The sequence below is a fragment of the Paramisgurnus dabryanus genome, chromosome 17, assembly GCF_030506205.2.
Source record: "Paramisgurnus dabryanus chromosome 17, PD_genome_1.1, whole genome shotgun sequence".
Classification (NCBI taxonomy): domain Eukaryota; kingdom Metazoa; phylum Chordata; class Actinopteri; order Cypriniformes; family Cobitidae; genus Paramisgurnus; species Paramisgurnus dabryanus.
The window spans coordinates 34865530-34889865 of NC_133353.1; the positions used below are offsets into that span (position 1 = coordinate 34865530).

Below are 24336 nucleotides of genomic sequence, written 5' to 3' on the forward strand. Positions count from 1 at the left end.
GTTGTGTTTGTAGATTTGTCCATGCTGATGGCCATGCAGCATAGTTGAAGCAGACCTGTCAGAAAACATGTCTAAGGTGCTATGAATCCTATGACTAGTAAGTAGAACCTCAAACTAATACATTGCTATTCAAAGGTTTATGGTTGTGGTTTTATTTATTTAAAATGCACCCATTTCATTGCTGAAAACAATGTTATCTTGTGTATATGGTATAATATAATGTGTTTGCGTGGTTTCTGGTAAAAAAAAACATTATTTTCCACATACCGTACATTTTTGTAGGTTTAGATTTCCCTCCTTCCTCAAACGCATTGATTTTGTACAGAACTCAGTGATTTAAAAAGCTTTGTGTCCCTAATTGACCAGCTAATCTGTACATTGTGACGCTCCTTACCATGTTTAAAAGATTCGCTCACAATGCAATGCTAACGGGAGTAAACTTACAGGCCAAAGTGGGAGGAATTATGATATTGTCAGTCTTGTCTACATCACCAATCCCAGGAAGTAAACTGTTGCCTACAATCTGTGTGTTTGTTGTTGTCCAAGAAAAGAGATTTACATTGGAGACGATAACTTGTGTCATCTTTTACTTTGGGGTTTGTACCTTTCGCATATCGTTAACACTTACTAATACACACTTACACACCAGGAAATGCAAAAAAGTGAATCAGACCATAGTTGCACTTTACATAAACAGTTAAACTCTACCAGTCTTAATCAAGAAAAACACCTCTTCTAAGCCCAGCATTCGCATACACATCTTATGACCTTGTTCTCCAGTGATGAAATGATAAGAAGTGCACATAAACTTTTGCTTGAAATAATATGAACCGCAGCAATCCTAATCCTTCTAATTTTGCTTTCCTGTTTTTTTCCCATCAGGATACGCATCCTAAAATTACTAGAGGTTACGGAAGCTCCTTTTTGGATCCAGCTTCATTTGTGAAGACTTCAGATGATGCCAACACTCACAGAGACTTAAGACGATGGCAACAATAGATGAAGCAACACTCACAAAGACTTTAGATGATGGCAACTATAGATGGACATACAAAATTGCCAAATTTTGGGCTCTATTTTAACGATCTAAGCGCATTGTCTAAAGCGCACAGCGCAACGTCTAAATGGGCTTGTCTGAATCCACTTTTGCTAATTTAACGACGGGAAAAATGGTTTGTGCGCTGAGCGCATGGTCGAAAAGGGTTGGTCCTTCTTTTTTAATGAGTAATGGGAGTATTTTGGGCGTCATGTGCAATAAACCAATGAGAGTCTCAGCTCTCATCCCCTTTAAAAGCAAGTTGCGCTGGCACTATGTCTAATATCTATTTAGATGATCGACTTTGTAAACCGAAAAACCAAATGGACGAAGAAGATCCCCAGTTTAGGATTAATGTTAAATAATTGTTTTGTTTTCACGTGCATTGAAATTGTTATTTTTTATTAAAACCTTTAAAACCCGTTTTCTTTAAGTCATGGAAGTAAAAAGCAGGCTTTTAATTGTTTGAAATGTATGGCTATCCAATCATCAAAAAATAATTTACAAGTATGTAAGAAAAGGTTTGTACTCTAAAAATACTTTATTTGTAACAAACAGGAGATAAAGAATTTAAAAACGGCTCTCTGCACATTTCAGCACTTTGACAGCGTAAGCATTACTTAAAAATGTTTCTCATCTCACCATATCCACAGAGTCATCATATACAATAAATCCGTGAGGTAGCATTAAAAAAAAAAAAAAAAAAACATTTAAAAACAGATGCATTTGTTTAAAGCCAAGCATTTATTTACTTCCCAGGCAACAGGTGAAGCAGCTCTTTGCGCCGTCTAACATCTCATAATTAGTCCTCATTTATGTCCAAGAGATTCAATAATAATCTTTTACATTCAATCCTTTAATCTTTCATATTTAAAAGCGTTTTTGTGCTGCTGCCATTCATGTATGTGATAAGCAAACCCGCGTTGTCGTCCCGTATGTCCCGTTTATAGGTGTATATTACTAATGCGCTCTTTAAATAACAAAAAACACTATTGCGCCATTGACTTTAGACTTTAGACCAGGTTTTTGTTGGTCAATGGCGTAGTCTATTTAAGTTGCCTCAAAATAGCAACGCGCCAACAATGCGCCTGAACACACCTCGTTTTCAGACCAGAACGCCTATGGGCGCAAAAGGGGGCGCAAATGCATTTGCTATTTAAACAACGTGGCGCTTAACGTGAAAATGATCATTGCGCAGGGTGGAAACTAGCAAAAGACACTTGCGTCGCGCATTGCGCTGCATTGCGCCGGGTGTAAGATAGAGCCCATAATATTGTAATTACTGCCCCAAAGCGCAAGTTTGCAGATTTTTAACCCACTTTATATTGTTACAAATACAATAGATGCTAACATTTGAACAGAAAATGTTTCCTCTTTATTCTTGAGTTAATTGTGCTGATTTATTCCCTTTTTTTTATCCACAGTACTTTGCCAAAATGATGTTTTGCATCATCCAAATGGTTCATTTACAAATTACAGACATTGTAACAACACAAAGTGGGTTGAAATTCTGCCAACTTACCCTATAATAATAATAATTGTCTTTTAACTGAACATGACTTTAAACACATGACTTGTATTATCTTAGAGCTATTGTGATATTAATATTGTTTTGTTTCCAGAATATTCTCCTCAGTGAGTCACTGTTACTCGGACTGATTAAGGGATTTTTTGTAACCTTGAAACATGCATTGGTTTTACTATGGGCAAACTGCAGATCTTATTTCAAGGTTTTGTTACCATGGTTCTACTACAGTAACAATATTGAAATGCTGGAATGAAACTGTGGTAACCATATTATTTTAAATCAAGGTAAATTTGTGGTTACTAAAATGCACTACTATATGTTGGTTTAAGAGCATGATTATTTTTTTATGTATTAATAAACCATGGTTGATTTTATATTTACCGTGGTTTTACTGCAAATTATGGTAAAAAATTATAGAAAACTTTTGCATGGAGACAGAAAAAAAGTGTAAACTGAATGTTTCTATTCGTAAGTCACGTTGGTTAAATGCATCTGATAAATGTAAATGGATTTGTATATTTATTCTGTTTACTGAAACTAATAAATTTGCAGTTGCTATTGTATATTGTTTATTATTGTGTTGAAAGACATTTAGGTTAGAGTGATTAAACGATTATGAACCATGAGCCGCTGTGTATTAGCTGGGACGCGGTTTTGGATAATTGCCAATAAGTCTTCATTTAAATATGTTTAAAAAGAGTCTTTATTAACTACACAAAAGTGTAGCCTACAAAAATACGCTGCCAGTTGTTATGCTTAGCCGTAAAGTGTTTCACACATGCGTGGTACCAATCGCACAATGAAATGGTGACGTTTTCTACTACGCAATTATGCGCATGCGCAATACAGATCGGGCAGGCGGCACGCATCGGGTACTGACAGAGGCGCTGCAGCTCTTTAATCCGCTGATAAACCCAATAAAGAAAGAATGAGCGTGCGTGTGATGTGTTTGTATATCCTCAGTGTTTTTCTATCTTAAGTGTTTTATTGAATGTTAACAGAGTTTAATCTCTCTCTGTGTATTTCAGTGTTGAGATGTTGATGATGAAAGATGAGATGAATGAGATGTGCTGTAAATCAGTAGGAACTGATCTGTCTATGCTGGATATTGAGGATTTCATCACAGAAATCTCTCAGCTGAAGAAAGAGGTGGCGTTACTGGAGACAAAGTTGAGGTTAAGAGGAGATGAAGGACTGAAGAGAGAGGTTTGTACAGCTTAAACATCATTTACCTGAATCAGACAACATCAAATCATTATAATCTTACTCTGTGTGTTGTTAGGATGTGGATTGTTGTGAATCTTCAGTGTATTTGACTGATGGACGTCTGGATTCAGTGTGGATGAGCAGAGATCAGAGCCGCACACCACAGCCACTGCTGGACTCTAAACTCTCTGAAGAGAAATCCAGACACACACAGGACTCAGAGCTCAGTCTCACTTTACTCGGTTATACTGAGTCAAAGCCCACAGACACTCAGGACACTACAGTGTGTGACAGTAAACAGAGCTTACAGGAGGATCAAACCTCCACAGAGTCTCTGGATTCTGTCTGTAACGCTGGAGAACATCAACAGATCCTGCAGACCACAATGAAGATGTGTTCAGTTAAACTGGAGGACTGTGGGAACCTGATGATGAAGATAAAAACAGAACCCACAGCAGATGAATATGAAGACAATCATAATGATGGTCAGGAGTTTATTCTCTCAGGTATGTGTCCTCTTTTATTGTTGTATTTTTGGAGTCATTGGAGTACCTGATTTCTAAAAGGGGATTTAGGTCACAAACTCACTACCAAAAGACCAAACAAGTAATCGTGACTAATTGTTTGCAGAATATAAGATTTTGTTTCATCATATGTGTGTGTGTGATTATGTTTATACCACTCTGCCGCTATTCTAATTGGATGAGAAATGTAAAAGAAATGTGTCACATATGTTGATAATTTTTTGTAAAATGCACACCTAACCTGTCAAATGTTAAACATTATATATAAATACACACATACACACACATATGATGTCACCTGTAAAAAATTGCAGTCAAAAGCCCTAAAGGCTTGATTATTATAGAGGTGATCTCAGTCCAAGTTATACACTGATAATATAACCTAAAGGTTTATCATCTTAATTATAGTACGGGAGCAAAAGTAGGACTTCAAGAACTAACACAGGTCAAAGGGGGTCTAATATTAAGAAGACATCTCGCACATCATCCAATCACTTGGGTGAGCACCATAGCTTAAAGGGATAGTTTGGCCAAAAATGATATTAAACCCATGATTTACTCACCCCCAAGCTGTCCGAGTTGCATATGTCCATCGTTTTCAGACAAACACATTTTCAGATATTTTAGAAAATCTTTTAGATCTTTCAGTTAATCAAATGTGAAGTTACGGGGTCCACGTCCTTCAAGTCCAAAGATGTGCATCCATCCTTCACAAAATAAATCCCAACAGCTCCAGGATGACTCTTCTGAGGGTAATCTGGGCGGTGTTGTTGTAGAAATATCCATATTTAAAACTTTATAAACGAAAATAACAACCTTCCAGTAGCGCCGCCATCTTAGACTCCTCTGTAATCAGGAGAGAGTATTAGCGTAGTGTACCCACTTTTCTTAGTGATATATCACAAATTCGGAGGGCGGGGGCACAGAGCAGCAGCAGAGTAACCTCCGTCAGCTGCGTAAAGCTCTGATCTTGAATGCGCACGCGACTAAGATGGCGGCGCTACCGAAAGTTATTTTCGTTTATAAAGTTTTAAATATGGATATTTCTACAACAACACCGCACAGATTACCCTCAGATGACCTTTGTTTATCATCCTGGAGCCGTTTGGATTTACTTTTGAAAGGAAGAGAAGACAACACTGAATAAAGTCGTATTTTTTTTTTTTTTTGAACCAAAATGTATTTTCGATGCTTCAAAACATTCTAACTGACCCACTGATGTCACATGGACCACTTTGATGAAGTTTTTATTACCTTTCTGGACATGGATAGTATACTGAGCATAGATTTTCAATGAAGGTTCAACAAGCTCTCGGACTAAATATAAAACATCTTAAATTGTGTTCTGAAGAAGAACGGAGGTCTTACTAGTTTGGAACAACATGAGGGTGAGTCATTAATGACATTATTAAAATATCCCTTTGGGCACAGTGTGAAAAGCCCTTGTATATAACCATCCATATTGGCCCAATGGCAGAGTTGTTTTCCCGAGCACTCACTGTGCACCCGTGCTGTGTTCTTTGGGGAGGAGCTATCTTTATTCAGGAAATTAACCTTACACCCTTTTGTGTGAATATAGAAAAAGATACAGAATCTCAATTCATCCTTCTTTGTGTAAATAAAAGTGAAAAGAGAATTTAAATGTATTGTGTTTCTTTTAAGACATGAAGAGTGAATCGTGTTGTGATGGAGAAATAACGTCCTCAACATCAGAAGAGCGACTGACAGCACAAACTCGAGAGAAGAAACTTCATTCAGAAGAGCAAAGAGAGACGAAGAAGAAGCCGTTTAACTGTGAGCAATGTGGGAAGGATTTTGATTTCTTATTTCAGCTGAAAGGCCACATGAGACTTCACACAGAAGAGAAACCGTATGAGTGTCCTTACTGTGAGAAGAGATTTAACCAGCAATACAAGCTAAAGAATCATGTGCGTTTACACACCAATGAGAGACCGTATCAGTGCGGTCAATGTGGAAAAACCTTTACGCAGTCATTCTCTTTAAAGTCACACCAAAAAACACACTCTCAAGAGAAACCCTATACATGTTCATACTGTGATAAATGTTTTAGGTTTAAATCTAATGTGATAGTCCATGAGAGAGTTCACACAGGAGAGAAACCTTACGTCTGCAGTGTTTGTGGGAAGGGTTTCAATCAACATGTAGATTTAGTGAAACACCAGAGAACTCATACAGGTGAAAAACCTTACAAATGCTCTCAGTGTGACAAGACGTTTACTCAATCAAGCTCCTTAAAAATCCACGAGAGAATTCACACTGGGGAGAAACTGCATCACTGCAGTGTTTGTGGGAAGAGTTTTAATCTGCGTGAACATTTAGTGATACACCAGAGAACTCATACAGGTGAAAAACCTTACAAATGCTCTCAGTGTGACAAGACGTTTACTCAATCAAGCTCCTTAAAAATCCATGAAAGAATTCACACTGGAGAGAAACCTCATCACTGCAGTATTTGTGGGAAGAGTTTTAATCGGCGTGAACATTTATTGAAACACCAGAAAACTCATACAGGTGAAAAACCTTAGAAATGCTCTCAGTGTGAGAAGACGTTTACTACGTTGAGTTCCTTAAAAGTCCATGAGAGTGTAGAGTAGAGTGTGATGTTTATCGCCTCTACGATGAAAAATGCAGACATGGTTTTATGTTTCCTTACCTTTCCGATCTTTATAGTCCTGCTGGTAAAGTTGATCCCGTCTTCTGGGTTTTCTGGGTCAAGGAGCATCACGTTTATGTAAATAAGGTATTCGGTCAATCCCAACACACTGGATAGCTGGCCAATCAGATCACACTGCACTCTCTCAAAACAATAAGCTTTGTACGAATATTCAACCTGTTTATTACCTGACGTTGATGCATATTGGGTAGAAATATATGCACAGTCTCTTTCCACTGGGACTGGAAGTCAATACTGTAATATAAAATTTGAAATGACAGAGTTAATGTGAACATGTTAATGTATCATAATTCTCACCATAGATCTCCATCTCAGGACTTCATAAAGCTGTACTGGATTAAAGTTGTTTAATTTTGTAATATTCTTACAGTTGTCTTTTTTTTTTTGTATTAACCCTAATAAGACCCTTGGGGTCAATTCTACCCCAAGCCACTTTTCTTTAGTTTAAAAACATGGTTCTCTTTATCTCAGTGGAATACGATTTTGTGACTTTGACAGATAATCTGTCAAGATTCATATAAAAAACTGGGCTTGATTCGGTCATTCTAAAGAGGCGTAAAAAATCACTTAATTTGTCCCTTTGGGGGTAAAAATGACCCCAATTGAAATGAATGGGAAATGCAAAAAAAAAATATTTTTATTTGTCAAAAAAAATGCATCCAGAATAAATCATAAAATTTCAACACAGAAAAGTAGGCCTGGTACTAGAGCACAAATGTTACATAGAAAATACCTGCTCAATCACACACACAAACACACAAAGGTATGACTGCCACAGAGAGCATTTCTAATAGAATTTGGCAAAAAACAGCCACAGATGCAAAACAAAGATGTAAAATACTAACACAGGCGTGCGCACACACATGTATGCACATACACACACAAACACAGACTCACACAAAAAGACACAGTAAAACTTACACACACACATATAAGGACAAAGTCACACACAACCACACACATGGACACTCTTACATTCAGTCAGTTTTCCGTGGCATTTTGTAAAAACAGACATTTCAATATACATCAAAAACTACAAATTCTACGATTTGAAATAATATTTATTTTTAATGTCCTTTCTAATGTTTATATGAACAAAGATTCACAGAATGTATCAATAAAGTACTGATGTTGAGCAGTTGGCCACATTCAGTGAAATGAATGGGTCTCTATGGGTCTCTGGTGGTCAAAGTGATTTATTTCCTAAACTGTAACCATAAAACTTTTTTTTCTAAACACCAAATGGCTGAATTCAACACATAACATCTAGATCAATATTTAAAAACAATTTAAATCAAATTTAGATCATAATTTATTTGAATTTTTCTTAAAAATGTTATATTTTTCAGGCAAGCTAATGGTGTAGTTGAGGAATTGAGTGGTAGACTGGTTTAAAAGTACTTCATATCTCCCAAAACACAGCATTAATGTATAGATGGGAAATAAATGAAAAAAATTATATATCATTTGTATAATTAAAAATGCATATATTTTTTGTAATCACTCTTTTAACCTCTGGGGTCATTTTTACCCCCAAGGGACTATAACGTATACCGGAAAATAGGGTCTTATGAGGGTTAAATACGTTTGTTATCATTAATCTTCCCCCAGAGTCATTCTTGGTCTGTTTTCCACACTTTGAAATAACTGGTTAAGATGGCCATATCATATTTATTTTACCTGATAATGAGCTATTTTATCATGATTAAGATTACATTAGCAACATAATAATGGTGAAAATTTTGATTAATCTAAGTGACTCGTTCATTTTCAGTTCGTTCACCAAAATGATTTGTTTAGATTCGTTCACTGATTCGTTTAGTGACCATTTCTTTATCTTACATAAATACACCATGATGGTGAAGATGTGTGTCTTACAAAGAAATAGACTTTTTATAAAAACTCATTAGGCTTTAATAAAGCTCAAATTGTAAAACTATTGAACGCGCTTTCTGTACGTGACTCCCTCTCATTTATTAGGTTGTATCAGTCATTCGGTTTGTTGAGCCAATCATATGCTCGCCACAGTTCATACTTGATCGCCATTGGCAAATACTTTTGTCACTCTTTGAAGGCATGCTCCTCAAGGAGATTTCAGTGAACGAGTAATATATATTTATATAATATATACAATATTAATAGTTCTAAAAACTTCCGCTTTGCACTTTACACTCCTTGTCAGTAGGTGGCGGGAATGCACCGTTTTGCCAAACCGCCATTAAATCCTAAGAAGAAGTGTCTTCTCTCCAGTACATTAGGAGGCGCTCTGCAGGTCTTTAAACCCTACAAAGAAACGAACGAGAGAACACGTGTGTGATGCGTTTGCATATTCTCAGTGTTTTTCTCTATTGAGTGTGTTATTGAATGTAAACAGAGTCTTTATTTCACTCTCTTGTATAGACAGATAAGATGGTTGTGATGTGCTGTAAATCAGTAGGAACTGATCTTTCCATGTTGGATATTGAGGATTTCATCACAGAAATCTCTCAGCTGAAGAAAGAGGTGGCGTTACTGGAGACAAAGCTGAGGTTAAGAGGAGATGAAGGACTGAAGAGAGAGGTTTGTACAGCTTCATAGATATGTACACTAGTTGTCGCCTTGACTACTGCAGTTCATTGGACCGAATGCGTCAAAAAGAGCCGCCATCTTGAAACAGTGGAGCCCCGCATCAGCGTCATTGAAGGCAATGGTGTAACGGAAATAAAATCACCATAAATCGTAATGAATGCGATTTTCTTGTTTTTTTTTTTGGTACGTTTCAACAGTCCGACATGTATTTAGCATTGAGTTCAGAAAAAAAGTAAAGTTTTGATATTTTGAAAATCTACTTTCTAACTGTAATGCATAGTGCTAGTAGGCCTACCATCCATACGCAGCACAAAAATCCGGCATCGTCCATGAATTCGGGAGATGGTAGCATTACCCATAGATATGTATAAAGGCTAGATGGCTCGCCCGCCCTGCTGGCCAATTGAGGAGACACCCCTCGCTGCAGCCTGCAGCGCGATGACGTGGTGGATTAATCCATTACGTAGTGGATGTTTAAACACGCATGCGCCGTGAATATAATGTTACGCGCATGCGCGGTGGTGTGTTGTTATTGGTGAACAATCGCACGTGCTTTGGTATTTCAAGAAGAATCTGCCGAAAAACGATGGATTATTTAACAACAGTGATTGTATAAAGGTAGGTAATTAATCTTTATTTACTGATTTGTTGTTTCAACATGTATAGTCTTGTGTAACGTTAGTGTTAGGTGTCCGAAGCGGTATAAAGGTGGCTTAATATGTTCACAGCGATTCTCATTTAAATCTTATAACATTACTTCAGAACATATATATATATGCATATATGCCAACCGTGGACAGACTGCAGGTCTAATGTAAAACTAACCTGATTTTGCTAGGCTAACTAATGTTTTTTTTTTTTTTTGCTATTGCATTGTTCTAGATGAATGTCTTTTAAAAGGACATTTGCCCAGCAATTTCAAGGTGCACATACTGTAACCATCACTTAATCTTAAATTAATACATCTGGATTGTTTTTTTATAAAAGAGGCTTAGTACTTGTATGTTAACAATCCTTTGCATTTTTATTTGAAAAGGTCAACTTAATGAGATTTTTTTTGTAGATTTGACTGGATTTGGCAAGATGCCCTTGCTCATTAAAGAAGATGGAGATGTGGCTTTCCTCAGACTGTCTCTGACATGCCAGCTTTTTCACCATGTTGTTAGTGAAGCATCTTTCAAGGAAAAGGCTCATGTTGTCTGGCTTGACAGTGAGTTATTAATTTAAACATTTTCCCATAGCTCAATTGGTAGAGCATTACATTACTAGCAAATATCATCAGGGAACACACATACTAAATAAAGCATGTTACTGTAAGTCACTTTGGATGAAAGCATCTGCCAAACGTGTAAATGTAAATGGATATGTATGCTTATACTGTAGTAACAGTGTTTTTTTTATTCATATAAAGTATCCCTAGATTTAGACTATACATTTAAGTCAATTTTTAATATTTATTTTTCTTTCTTAAAATAGGTGTTGTCAACTGGAACACATTCTCCATGGTGTAGAGATTTATTTACAGACTGTCCACCTGGTCGAGTTGGAGGAAGGGTGTCCCAGGGAGGAATTGTTCATCTATTCTGCATCAGTAAAGCAGTGGTGGCGTGGCACTGACCTTAAACTATTTAAGATCAAACTGTGACAAAAGCTTTACCTGACCTGACTGCAGTCAGTTATATGTGACCTTGCCCGTGAAAAAACAGGATAAGTCTTGAAATGTAATTATGATATATTGAGCATCAAAGTGTTATTTTCATTAATCTCACATTGATTTTGATATTTGACATGATTTTACTCAGTCAACCCCACACACCCAGACAACACTTTCTTTGAACTTTTGCCCTTTGGCGCTACAGAGCACTGAATACTAGACACAACAACCGTTTGTTCCTCAGGCTAAAACCTAAACAATAAAAGCACCCATAACTTCCACACCTGTAACTGTATATTGTTTATAATCACCACATACTGTACATCTGTAAATACTATTCTAAACTGTAAATATCACCTATTATCTATCTGTACAATAACAGCATCTTAACATCCATACATGCATCACTACACACAATTGTAAAAAAGGAGAAAATTTATACATATACTTACTGTACCATACTGCTTATTTAAATAATTTTTGTTTTTATGTGACTAGTGTGTTATTGTCTTTAATTTTACTTAGTTATTCTATGTATGTCCGTAACATGTCACCAAGAGAAATTCCTTGTATGTGACAAAAACATACTTGGCAATAAAGCAGATTCTGATTCAATATTAAAGATATCAAGGTTATATTTTTACAGAATGTTGTTTACATTATGTAGGATGAGTTAATGTAGAAACTAGTAAATCACAGAAAGATGACTATAGCTGGGTTTTCACTAAGTTCATGTTTAGGCCTAATGTTTATTGTTAAAAATTTTTGATATTTGCAGTCACCGATCATCAGTGAATTGAATAAGCTGTGGGGTAAAAGTTAAATAAATAAACAACTTAAATTAATGACAAGTTATTTTTGTTTCGATTTAACAGTAAATAACTTGAATATGAATATATATTTATATATATAAATTTTAATAACTCCAATACAACACTCAAATAAATTATTAATTAAAACGTTGCATATCATTGCTAATATACCTTATCTTGTTTAAAGATGATTGTTTAATACCGGCTGTGTACGCCACATGTTAAGATAATACATTACACAATGCTAAAAATGTAATATGAGTTTACAGTAGCCTACTCATCCAATACGATCAGCTTTTAGGGATGAATTATGTGATAATAACTGCACTGGACACGCGAAAACATGTTATTATTTTGCACGTGGGTATCCACGTAAACTTATGACTTCTTAACTAAGCTAGGATCACAGCAAATACGTTTATCGGCATTATCACGGCGAATGTGTTAATGTTTGTGTTCAAATACACACAACCGAGCATGTGTATTACAGCATCCACTACGTAGTACGTACTGGATTTGGATTTATATTTACTGCGCATGCGTGTTTGAACATCCACTACGTACTGGATTAATCCACTACGTCATCGCGCTGCAAGCTGCAGCGAGGACTTCTTGCAATTGAGTGGAACGTCTGCATTTTGGCGGCCATCTTAGGACAGGGCGCTCGCTCACTCCTAGCATTGAGTTTTAATGATGCAGGTACTTTTAAATGACCATAACTTGCTTAATTTTTTACCGATTTTCAAACGGTTTGGTTTATTATAAACGTCAAAGATGTAACTATGACACTGCATACCTATACTAAAAATATATAAAAAAATCATGAAACATGTCAAAGCATCCAGTATTATAGCCACGTTAATAACGTTTGTAAAAAACCAAACCGTTTGAAAATCGGTAGAAAATTGAGCAAGTTATGGTCATTTAAAAGTACCTTTACCATTAAACTCAATGCTACGAGTGAGCGAGCGTCCTGTCGTAAGATGGCCGCCAGGTGATGCCATTAGGGACTCAGCGGTAAGCCATCTAGCCTTTATACATATCTATGGCATTACCTAGCAACTTCCTATGACAAGACCCCTGTTCTACGATGGCGGCGGTTTTGACGCATGCTTAGAACCCCAAGGCGACATCTAGTGTATATACTTATGGTAGGCTACATCTTCAACATAATTTCTGTTTGACATCTGTTTGACAACATCAAATCATTATAATCTTACTCTGTGTGTTGTTAGGATGTGGATGTGGTTCCACCACAGCCACTGCTAGACTCTAAACTCTCTGAAGAGAAATCCAGACACACACAGGACTCCGAGCTCAGTCTCACTTTACTCGGTTATACTGAGTCAAAGCCCACAGACACTCAGGACACTACAGTGTGTGACAGTAAACAGAGCTTACAGGAGGATCAAACCTCCACAGAGTCTCTGGATTCTGTCTGTAACGCTGGAGAACAGCAGCAGATCCTGCAGACCACAATGAAGATGTGTTCAGTGAAACTCATCGACTGCAGGAACCTGATGATGAAGATAAAAACAGAACCCAGAGCAGATGAATATAATGATAAACATAGTGATGGCCAGGAGTTTATTATTATTTCGGGTATGTCTTCTCTATATTATTGTTGTATTTTTAATATTTTTAACTTTCCTTGGGAATACCTGATTTTTAAAAGGAAGTTTTAAGTCACAAACTCACTAACCAAATGACCAAATAATTAATCGGGACAAATTGTTTGCAGAATATACGTTTTTGTTTACCTCATGTGTGTAAGTGTATAATAATTATGTTTATATACTATGGGTTCGTTGAATGTTTGAATCTGATTGGCTGATGATGAACGTTCTGGGGTATGTAATTATTTTCTGGGAAACTCACGGCAAACATAGTTCCAGGCAGCTCTCTTGACCGCATTACAGTTCCATATCACTTTGTGTAGTTAACTGTAATAACAGACTACCAAAAACAACATGACAAATGATTTTCCAAGGCAATAACAGCGCTGTTTTGGTAACGCACAGAGGTAGCCTGGTTCACACAATCTTGCTCTCTCTTTCTTTTTTCTCTCTCTCTCTATGTCTCTTGTCGCTCTCTTTCTAATAACTTTATTAATAACTGCATTAGAATTCTATCAACGCCTCAAGCCTCCATTGCCAGCATTAAAATGACATTTTGGAAGAAGCAAAAGAGCCGTTTTATGAGACGCAGAAGAAATGGTCATACTCTCAATAGTGATTTGAGTCCAAAACCCTAGATATGTATAATAAAGGCTAGATGAGTTACAGCGGAGTCTCTAACGTCATCACCTGGCGGCCATCTTACCACAGGCAGCTCACTCAATCATAGCATTGTGTTTTAATGATGCATGTACTTTCAAATGACCATAACTTGCTCAATTTTCTACCGATTTTCAAATGTTTTGGTTTCTTACAAATATGGCTATATTTCTGGATGCTTTAACATGTTTCATTATTATTTTTTTAGTTTAAGTATGCAGTTTCATAGATACATCTTTGTCGTTTATAACAAACCAAACCGTTTGAAAATCTTTAGAAAATTAATCAAGTTATGGTCAATTAAAAGAACCTGCATCATTAAAAACACAATGCTACGAGCGAGCAAGCGAGCGCCCTGTGGTAAGATGGCCGCCAGATGCGTTTTTGTAAAATGCACACCTAACCTGTGAAACAAATTATATATAAGTATTTAACAGCGCAAACACACACGTGATGTAAACGAAATGTTTTATTTTTCAAGCAATTACACTCAAAAAAAATATTTTTGCACCTTGTTTAATTTACTTAAATTATACAAGTTAATACAACACAATTTTTTATTTTTTTGTCTCAACCTATTTTTATAATGTTCAATCTGCTTAAATTTAAAAAAATTACATGAACTCAATAATTTTATATTGGGACCACATTAATGATTTTTGTTGCTATTACTTACTGGGCCATGAATCTGTATTTCCCAGCATGCTTTGCATGCAACTGCCTTTGGAGAGTATTTTTTTAAATTAAGTGTTATTTTATGCATTTTTAGGTAAAGAGAAATACTTTATAGTGTTTAATGTTGGTTTATCTTATTGATTTAGAAGATTTTGTGTTATATTTTTACGAATTGTTTGGTTACCATCGTACAGAAGAGTGGCGCTTGTGGTTAAGTTGTGGATGTGACATATGTACTTATTTTAAAAAGCACTAACTGTGTTAATGACTGTTTGAAGATCAGTCTCTTTTCACATGTTCATCCAATGTGTCATTAGCATGCTAACGTGTGCTTATGCTAATTAGTATTATATAGAAACTGACAATTGGTTTAACTAGACTTTTTTGCATGAATGAACATGTTTTGTTTTTGTTGAACAGACCAGAAATAATTGCGTGGAAAAGTTTTCCTTAACTGAATTTAGTTTATTGAACAAGATATTTTTATAACCAATATAAATATATTTATTAAGTTGGTGCAACAAAAAATTATTTGTTTAAATTACCTTATTGTATTCTTGTTGTACAAGCCTAATCTAATTTCGTGGAAAAGTTTTCCTTAATTCAATTATGTTGATTGAACAAACAATTTTTTTGAGTGTAGTCACAATTAGTTGTTTTGCAGTCCTAATGACTCAGCTGTAGTAACAGGACTTACAGTTGTCTTGTGTCTCTGTGTGAATATAGAAAAAGATTCAGAATCTCAATTCATCCTTCTTTGTGTGAGAAGAGAATTTAATTGTATCGTGTTTCTTTTCAGACATGAAGAGTGAATCATGTCGTGATGGAGAAATAACGCCCTCAACATCAGAAGAGCGACTGACAGCACAAACTCAAACAGAAAAGAAGCCGTTTAACTGTGAGCAATGTGGGAAAGATTTTGTTTTCGATGTCTTGAGGTGTGGTAACCGTAGTATAAGCGGAATAATTGACTCCGGGCCATTGAATTATTGAAAAACAATGCACACCCGAGGTGTAACGGCCAAGACGCCACCTAGGGTGTGCATTATTTTTCTAATAATTCAACAGCCTGTCGTCAATTATTCCTTACTTATACCACTGTGCTGCTATTCTGACTGGTTGGATTTTTTTGTAAAACGCACACCACATTAGAAATTATATATATATAAATATTTTAACACTGCAAAAACACGCATATGATGTAAAGAAAACTTTTCTTTTTCAAACGATTAGTCACAATTAGTTGTTTTGTAGTCCTATTGACCCAGCTGTAATAACAGGACTTACAGTTGTCTTGTGTCTCTGTGTGAATATAGAAAAAGATACAGAATCTCAAATCATCATTCTTTGTGTAAATAAAAGTGAGAAGAGTATTTAATTGTATTGTCTTTCAGACAAGAAGAGTGAATCATGTTGTGATGGAGAAATAACGCCCTCAACATCAGAAGAGCGACCGACAGCACAAACTCAAACAAAGAAGAAGCCGTTTAACTGTGAGCAATTTGGGAAAGATTTTTTTTTTAATGTCTGGAGGTGTGGTAACCGTAGTATAAGCAGAATAATTGACTCCGGGCTGTTGAATTATTGAAAAACAATGCATAATAATGTAACGGCCACGACGCCACCTCGGGTGTGCATTATTTTTCTAATAATTCAACAGCCCATCATCAATTATTCCTTACTTATACCACTGTGCTGCTATTCTGTGGTGCGTTTACCAAAAGCATCGTTGCTACCCTGTCAGCAACTTAATTGGTTGGCAATGGGAAATTGCATTCCAATCAACAAAGTTTCTAACTTGGTTAGTAACGATGCTTTTGGGAAACGCACCCCTGATTGTTTGAGATTTTTTTTTTTTTTGTAAAACACACACCTAACCTGTCAAACTTTAAAAATTATATGTAAATATTTAACACTGCAAACACACACACATGATGATGTAAACAAAAACTTTTATTTTTTTTAAACGATTAGTCACAATGTGTTTTGCAGTCCTAATGACTGAATATAGAAAAAGATACAGAATCTCAATTCATCCTTTGTGTAAATGAAAGTGTAAAGAGAATTTAATTGTATTGTGTTTCTTTCAGACGTGAAGAGTGAGTCATGTTGTGATGGAGAAATAACGTCCTCAACATCAGAAGAGCGACTGACAGCACAAACTCAAGAGAAGAAACTTTATTCAGAAGAGCAAAGAGAGACGAAGAAGAAGCCGTTTAACTGTGAGCAATGTGGGAAGGATTTTGATTACTTATTTCAACTGAAAAGCCACATGAGGACACATAGTAGGGAAAAACCTTTCCACTGCACTAAATTTGGCAATTACTCCAGCAAACAAAGTCTTGATGTTCATCAGAGACTTAACAAAGCAAAGGAACCTCATCCCTGCAGTGTTTTTGGGAAGTGTTTTAATCATTGTGTACATGTATTGACACAACAGAGAAATCGTATAGGTATAAAAATGCACAAATGCTCTCAGTGTGACAAGGCGTTTACTAAATTAAGTGGCTTAAAAATCCATGAGAGACTTCACACAGGAGAGAAACCTTACGTCTGCTCGATCTGTGGAAAAAGCTTCTCTAATCCATCTACTTTCACAGTTCATCAAAGAATTCACACTGGAGAGAAACCTTATGACTGTAATGTTTGTGGGAAGAGTTTCATTCGACGTCAACAATTAGTTACACACCAGAGATCTCATACAGGTGAGAGGCCTTACAAATGCTCTCAGTGTGGTAAGACCTTTATTCAGAAAGTTTCCTTAAACATTCATCAGAGAGTTCACACTGGAGAGAAACCTCATCACTGCAGTGTTTGTGGGAAGAGTTTCAGTCAACGTCACCAATTAGTTACACACCAGAGATCTCATACAGGTGAAAAACCTTACAAATGCTCTCAGTGTGAGAAGACATTTGCTATATCAGGTTCCTTAAAAATTCATGAAAGAAGTCACACAGGAGAGAAACCTTACGTCTGCAGTGTTTGTGGGAAGCGTTTTAATCAGAATAGAAGTTTAGTGAAACACCAAAGATCTCATACAGGTGAGAGGCCTTACAAATGCTCTCAGTGTGGTAAGACATTTATTCAGAAAGTTTCCTTAAACATTCATCAGAGAGTTCACACTGGAGAGAGACCTTATCACTGCAGTGTTTGTGGGAAGAGTTTCAGTCAAAGTTACCAATTAGTTACGCACCAGAGAACTCATACAGGTGAAAAACCTTACAAATGCTCTCAGTGTGACAAGACATTTGCTATATCAGGTTCCTTAAAAATTCATGAAAGAAGTCACACAGGAGAGAAACCTTACGTCTGCAGTGTTTGTGGGAAGCATTTTAATCAGAAAGGAAGTTTAGTGAAACACCAAAGAACTCATACGGGTGATAAATCTTAGAAGTGCTTTCAGTGTGGTAAGACGTTTACTGCTTACAAATCTATTAGAAAATGTACAGAAGGGAGAAACCTACCACTGCTTGATCTGTGGAGAGAGAAAAATAAACCACTGAACTGTATTGACAGCGCATGTAAACCATTGAAAGGTTTTGAGTGGAGTTGATTTTATTTATATAGCACTTTTGCATTTGTTCTAAATCAGCTGTACATTAAACTGAAATAAAGAAAATTATTATTGAGTTTTATTGTTCTTATTAAAACATTAAAAAGGCCTGCAAGAGCACAAAGTAAGTGGTCAGTCACCGGGCAGTCATATATTTGGCAGCGTACGGATGGGCTTCACATCAAACTGACATTGAACCTGTATTTCTTGGATGTCCTCGAAAAGCCGGTGAGATGTGGAAAATTAGAGAATATTAGTGCACTGGCGGAGTTAGACATTGGGGGCTTAGCCCAAATCTAGTGATTCCAAGACACGGTCCTCTTAGGATATTTTTCCCCATTTATGGCAGCTTTATAAACAATTTTTTATCTACGTGTTCTCTGTATTATCATTTTAAAACTGTAGCATAACACATTTTGTTAAAAACACTTTAACTTAAATAAAGATAAATGTTCCTCAAAAATCCAAACAAAGTAAATCTGGCCTCTAGTACTCTAATTTACTCCTTTTATTACGGTTCCCATTTTCCTTTCATTCTTCAACATAACAAAACAATACAACCTTTTAAAAGATTTCATGTAGCAGAAATGTTTATTTACTCCTGTAAACTTCTACTATTTTGCCACTTTAACAATTTTGACTTCACTAGCATCTCTCTCTTAGTGGGCGACAACCAATATGGGTTTTTTGATGGCAGATGCATTGCTGATATGAAAAATGAATGAATATTTAAAATATATAATTACAGTATCTGAGAAACATATGAACACTGATTGTGAAACTAAAAAAAACATTGATTTTGCATATTTATGCAATATTTGCTTAATTTAAAAAAATCTAATGAGGGAAAAATTACTGCTTATAGATGAAGATAACATTTATTATTAATAACAAAAACCGTATTGAATTAATTAATGTTAACAAATAAATTGCATGAAGTTACTTTAATCGGTTAGGTTGTTTCACTTTCTAAGTAATTGGACATCCACCTAAATTGCTAACTACTGTGCAGGTAAGTATGTAGTCCCTGAGACTTGATAAAAATCAGTATTGCGACAGCCTTTACCACACCATGAAGAAACATCAACCTTTTTGTGTAATGAACGACCAGATAAATATAAAATTATGTTGATAAATCCTTTTTTTAAGTAGGTCTAACTTTAAACTTTCTTTCCGTTATGCGCTTCACACTCCTTGTCAGGAGGTGGCGGGAGGCACCTTTAATTTGTTTGCCAACCGCCATTTAATCCTAAGAAGAAGAAGAAGTGTTGAGCGTCTTCTCTCTCCAGTACAGCAGGAGGCGCTCTGCAGCTCTTTAGTCCGACGATAAACCCACTAACGAAAGAAAGAAAGAGCTCGCGTATGATATGTTTGTGTTTCCTCAGTGTTTTTCTCTCTTGAGTGTTTTATTGAATGTAAACATGGTCTTGTGTTGAGATGTTGATGATGAGAGATGAGATGGATGTGATGTGCTGTAAATCAGTAGGAACTGATCTGTCTATGCTGGATATTGAGGATTTCATCACAGAAATCTCTCAGCTGAAGAAAGAGGTGGCGTTACTGGAGACAAAGTTGAGGTTAAGAGGAGATGAAGGACTGAAGAGAGAGGTTTGTACAGCTTAAACATCATTTACCTGTTTGACAACATCAAATCATTATAATCTTACTCTGTGTGTTGTTAGGATGTGGATTGTTGTGAATCTTCAGTGTATTTGACTGATGGACGTCTGGATTCAGTGTGGATGAGCAGAGATCAGAGCCGCACACCACAGCCACTGCTGGACTCTAAACTCTCTGAAGAGAAATCCAGACACACACAGAACTCAGAGCTCAGTCTCACTTTACTCGGTTATACTGAGTCAAAGCCCACAGACACTCAGGACACTACAGTGTGTGACAGTAAACAGAGCTTACAGGAGGATCAAACCTCCACAGAGTCTCTGGATTCTGTCTGTAACGCTGGAGAACAGCAGCAGATCCTGCAGACCACACTGAAGATGTGTTCAGTTAAACTCATCGACTGCAGGAACCTGATGATGAAGATAAAAACAGAACCCACAGCAGATGAATATGAAGACAATGAGATTATTCTCTCAGGTATGTGTCCTCTATATTATTGTTGTATTTTTACAAGTTTATGTACCTGTCATTGGTGTACCTGATTTATGAAAGGAGTTTTAAGTCACAAACTTGCTAACCAAACAGTTTATCATGACTAATTATTTGCAGAATATACGTTTTTTGTTTCATTGTGTGTGTGTGTGTGTGTGTACTGTATATGATAATAAAGCAATAAGCCCCGCAAAGCAATGGGTTACCAGTGCATTTTATAACAGCAAAGGGGTATTGTTTGGCTGTAACACCACTGCTTTGCGGGGCTTATTGCTTTTATAAAATGGTTACTACATATGGGTAGCAGGATTTAATAAAATAAAACACAAATAAGTTGTAATTATAATAGTACAAATATTACTCTTCCACCAAACAAAGTAGTTCCTCAGAATCAAGTGTGACTGCATCAGAGCGCAGTTCCCAACAACACAGGCGCAGCAAAGACACAATAAAAATATGATTTAAGACTGGTGTTTATTTTCATAAATCAACATTCATCTTATTTATACATTAACATTTGTATCGTACAACTGTTGAAGGGATTATCAAATATGTTTGGAAGCATGCTTAACTTTTTCCTCATCAGCGTTTTTTTTTTAAAGTTGCCACCCAGTTTTAGTTTAATGCCTTACAGAAAAATGATCTGCTTTAAATAAACATAAAATATCAAATGAAAGAACAGACCCCTCCTTCGCTAAAAAACCCTTTTCATCCTACCTTCATTTGTTCTCTTATCACCTCTCAAATTTTCAGCTAAAAGCGGAGATAATTCTATTTTGGGGAAGAACTTTTGTTAGTGTTGAGTGAATGCATCAGTGTTTAAGTTGGGTAAGATCGCCACCCAGTGCAGTGGATAGCGGAAATATGAATTTGAGGTAGAAACTCCTCAGGGAATATTTTCTCTCTATTGACGAGATGACTCTACAATATTTATTGCCATTTATCTGGATATCGCCATTAAATGTGCAATTGTAGACAAATTAAAAATATGATTAAAGACTGAGGTGTTTATTTTCATAAATCGCAACAACAGTGGCGCAGTGATACTTATGTAATGCGGTCTGAACCGTGGGGTTACCGGGGTATTTTATCAGGCTTAGAACGCGTTTCAACCAATCAGAATAAAGAACCAGAACTGCCTGTTTTATAATTATGTTTATACCACAGGCCGCTATTCCGATTGGTTAAGAAATATCATAGAAATGTTCCACAGGTGTTGATTAATCTTTTGTAAAACACACACCTAATCTGTCAAATGTTAAAATTACATATAAATATAATGCTGCAAACACACACATGATGTAAACAAAAACTTTATTCTGCAAATGATTAGTCACAATTAGTTGTTTTGCAGTCCTAATGACCCAGCTGTAATAACAGGACTGACAGCTGTCTTCTGTCTCTGTGTGAATATAGAAAAAGATACAGAATCTCAGTTCATCCTTCTTTGTGTAAATAAAAGTGAAAAGAGAATTTAATTGTATCTGTTTCTTTCAGACGTGAAGAGTGAATCATGTTGTGATGGAGAAATAACGTCCTCAACATCAGAAGAGCGACTGACAGCACAAACTCAAGAGAAGAAACTTCATTCAGAAGAGCAAAGAGAGATGAAGAAGAAGCCGTTTAACTGTGAGCAATGTGGGAAGGATTTTGTTTTCTTATTTCAGCTGAAAGGCCACATGAGGACACACAGTGAAAAACCTTTCTACTGCAATGATTGTGGCAAATACTACAGCAGCAAACAAAGTCTTAGTATGCATAAGAGAATTCACAAAGAAGAGAAACTGTATGAGTGTCCTCACTGTAAGAAGAGATTCAACCACCAATACATTTTAAAGAATCATGTGCGTTCACACACCAATGAGAGACCGTATCAGTGCAGTCAATGTGGAAAAACCTTCACACAGTCATGCTCTTTAAAGTCACACGAAAAAACACACTCTCAAGAGAAACTCTATCCATGTTCATACTGTGATAAATGTTTTAGGTTTAAATCTAATATGATAGTTCATGAGAGAGTTCACACTGGGGAGAAACCTTACATCTGCAGTGTTTGTGGGAAGAGTTTTTATCAGCATAAAAATTTAGTTGCACACCAGAGAACTCATACAGGTGAAAAACCTTACAAATGCTCTCAGTGTGACAAGACGTTTACTCAATCAAACTCCTTAAAAGTCCATGAGAGAATTCACACTGGGGAGAAACCTTACATCTGCTCTTTCTGTGGAAAAAGCTTCTCTGATCCATCTTATTTTAAAGTTCATCAGAGAGTTCACACTGGGGAGAAACCTTACGTCTGCTCTTACTGTGGTAAGAGTTTCTCTGATCCATCTTATTTTAGAGTTCATAAGAGACTTCACACTTGAGAGCAACCTTATCACTGTAGGGTTTGTGGAAAGTTTTAATCACCATGAACATTAAGTGACACACTGGAGAACTGACACAGGTGAAAGACTTCATAAATGCTTTCGGTGTGATAAGATGTTTGTTCGATCAGATGGCCTGGAGACCCATTACTTCTGGAGAGTAACCTTGTTACCACTTGATTTTTTTTTCCTAATGTAGCTCTGTGTTGTAAATGTGACTCTCTGTCATTCTGTGTAGCACTATAATGTTTCGTTTCACTGTGTGTTGCATCAGCTATAGGCTATGGTTGAATTGACAATAAAGTCCCCGTTTTCATTTTAGAAATCTGGTCACCTATTAGCATTGCATTATAAATATACTGTATTGTTATGAAAATACCTGACCAACATCATCTCAGTCGTGTTTATTCCCAGCAAACACAGAACGTTCTCCTAATGTTCCCATTTGGTTACATTTTTGCCGTGCTGAATAAAAACAATAAAACCATTACAGAAAATTTTAATGGTTACCATTAAAATACCAATAGGAACCATCAGCTTTTACCATTCAAACCACTACACTGTAGTGTGTTTTGGGCCATATTCCATTAGAACCAATAAAATTCCCAATAAACCCATTAGAATTTTCTCTAATGGTTTTATTGTTTTTTTCAGCAGGGTGGTAACCAAATGAAAACGTTCTGGGTGTTTCCTGCAGGTAATTTTATAATAACATAAATAGAACGTTCCCTGCAGGTTATTTTTAGATTTAATTTTATAACCTAAGGAAAACCTTCCCAGAATGTTCCTTGTAAGTTATTTTTAGTTTCTACTGTATAACCTATAGAAAACGTCGCTATAGGTTTTTTTTAAGATATAACGAGAATGGATGATAAACTTGGTAAAACTCCCAGGGCAGCGCAGTGAATGCCCACTGCTCCGTGTGTGTTTGCTGCTGCTATCCATACAATTTTGTGAGGAAATTAAGTGAAAACATCTTTAAATCAGTGTATTCCTATTTTAGTGCGCAAGTCTGATGTGCGCGCTGCACTGCTGCAACACGCGCTTCTCTGCTTCGCTCTTCCAGCACGCGCTTGGGAACGCGCGTTACTCACGGCCGTTTTTTTACCTCAGAGACAAACATTATTTTTATGGATTTCTTTTCTTTCTTTCGTCATTAAGTAACTTAAATATGAGATAACAAATATATATTTCAGTTGTTCTCGTCGATTTTAACCATATGGAGATAATCTTAGAAGCTTTTGATTGATGTAAATCAGAGATAGCTAGCGGCTAAGCTGCTGTGGTAAGATTCGTTAAAGTGAATGAAATGTTTTGTCAGTCATTTCTTT

At 36.2% G+C, this 24336-nt stretch overlaps 1 long non-coding RNA gene and 2 pseudogenes across 1 annotated transcript; all 3 read left to right on the plus strand.

Annotated features, from left to right (window-relative positions):
• LOC135749104 (uncharacterized) overlaps positions 1–18594 on the plus strand; it is a 29582-nt pseudogene extending 10988 nt beyond the window's left edge.
• Positions 10046–12632, plus strand: LOC135749106 (uncharacterized). Its single transcript, XR_010532285.1, has 3 exons — positions 10046–10175; positions 10621–10767; positions 11034–12632. It is a non-coding gene; the product is annotated as an uncharacterized lncRNA (long non-coding RNA).
• Positions 18595–19858: 1264 nt separating the features above from the next.
• On the plus strand, positions 19859–23355 carry LOC135778281 (uncharacterized; annotated as a pseudogene).
• Positions 23356–24336: the final 981 nt, after the last annotated feature.